Genomic DNA, 2,263 nt, shown 5'->3' with positions numbered 1-2,263 from the left:
AGAAACATTTTCAGTGTACTGGAATTTGATCTCTGTGAAATTTAGCAGTTTCATTGTGACAGTTTTAGCTTAATTTTACATAGTTTTCCCTTGCATTGTTTTAAGCTTATGCTAGTTTTTCTTTGCTAATAACACAGATGGTACTGAAAACAAACCAGTGAAATCCTGCTTTTTTAAAGTGCAGAAAACAGAAATTAAATGAAAAGTTAAATAAAAACTCTCAAGTTAGAGAAAAAAACATTTTTAAATATAATGTTAGAATAACAACTTCACAAAGTTCATTAGGACCTTAGTTTTAAAAAATGAACAAGACACACAAAATAGCCATTGCCATTACATTAAAATTTCACCTTTACTGGATATCAATAGTGAATTGTCGCTCTAAAGTTTTTAAAACGTGGACATTTCTCAAGATATTGAAAAAAACATTCCCCCAACATGTTTGTGTGGTAATATTTTGACTTTTTTGCATACATATTGGTTAATGTATATTAATTCTTGCAGGTCTCTAGGCATGCACAGCTGTAGTATTATTACCTTTGTGCCATTAAGTGATAATCTTCATAGGTTTGTAATTGCTAAGGAAGCAACTTAACTCACTAAGAAAATAAGACTGTTTGATGATTTATCCTGTCATTCTGTGAAGTCTAGATAGCCCAGTGGTGGGGGTAGGGGGTAAATATCCTTTTTACTGAGGGAAGACAATTGGACTGCATACTAACAGTTACCCACTTTTCTTCACAATTGTTATGTTCCCATTCCCACAATATCTTCGATTATTGTTAGAGTTTCCTAGCCAGGTCCTTTGATTAAAAGACTTACCTTCCAAATCGAGTATGCAATGTTGATATCACATATCTTTCTAAAGTCTGTTTTTAGATATTTCTCTGCTTAAGAACAATCGGTGGTTCCAAATTGTCTGAGCTCCTCCACACTATGGGTTTAGTTTATCTCATTGTTCTCTCAGAATCCAATTGGTCCACTGACCCTTCCTGAAAATAGCATGGGTATGAACCAGACTGAGTTTGAATACAAAGTCAACACTCACTCACTTTAACAGCTTACTTGCACACTCTATGTCATCTGTTGAATGGGGATGACGAGAATGGTACCCACCTTCCAGAGCTTTTGTGAAAATGAAATAATGAGTTATAAAATGCAAATGCTTAGAGTGGTACCTATTGTACCATAAGTGCTCATTAAATGTCAGAGATGACACTTACTACAGCTGTCCCTGTGGCTTTGTTCTTGCTGTTACTACCTGACTACCTGATGTGTCTCCCAGGTTCTGCATATCAAATTACTATTCTTCAAGTCTAAGGTAGGAAGGATGCTTTGCCTATTATGAAATCTGTATGATTACTAAAGCCAATGTTATTGTCTACATTACTAAAGAATGGCTTATTCCTATCACAATGCACTTCTCTTAGCCTGCATTGTAGTTCAGATGCTTGCACAGGTGTCTTTATCCTGCTCACAGGATATTGAAACATTAGGAGCAGAGTAAAATTCTATCCACTGTTGTTCCTTTCAGTGTGTCAAAGTAGCAGTCATTCATAGCAAATATTGAAAAAAATCTCCTTGATATTTTCATATACTGTCTTTCAAAATGGGGATCTTATGTTAATCTGTGACGAGATTCCTTTAGGTGGCTTGAAATCTTAACATTTGGTTAAAAGTTCTCTGATAGATTGTCTGGGTTCATTTACATAGGTTTGGTCCTCTGCTTAATGAAACAAAACGAGGCTAATTTCATCTGAGAGATCCTCTCTTGGTAAAATTATATTTTTCTACAGGGTAGAGTATACATTTTCAGTGATAAGTTACTATGTAATAGTATGAGACATTTGCATTTATTACACAGAGTCTCTGAGAGCAAGATGTAATGTATTAATACTATTTTCCTCCTCATGCTCATATCTATATATGTGGGAAAAGTTATTCAAAATTCACACTGTGGTATTTGCCCACTAAGATCTCTTGATATTTCTGAAGGCTGCGTTCCCTCTCTCTTCATTTTTTTTTCAGTCATTTTTCCCAGCACCGTATAATGCTTAAATTTTAAGTTTCAAGAGAATATGGAGAAGTAGAGTTACAAAACCCAGATATTCTTCATCTGAATTTCAGCCAAGAAGCAACTTATCATGCCACTGAAACAAGATATGTCACTATGGAATTTGATTTATTACATGCTTCAGTTCTTAATGGAACAGAATAAGGCAATCTACCATGATTGTTGCTTCAAGCATAAGGTTAGAGGAGA

This window comes from Canis lupus, chromosome 22 (assembly GCF_011100685.1).
Source record: "Canis lupus familiaris isolate Mischka breed German Shepherd chromosome 22, alternate assembly UU_Cfam_GSD_1.0, whole genome shotgun sequence".
Taxonomy (NCBI): Eukaryota; Metazoa; Chordata; class Mammalia; order Carnivora; family Canidae; genus Canis; species Canis lupus.
Note: the sequence above shows the minus strand (reverse complement) of the source record.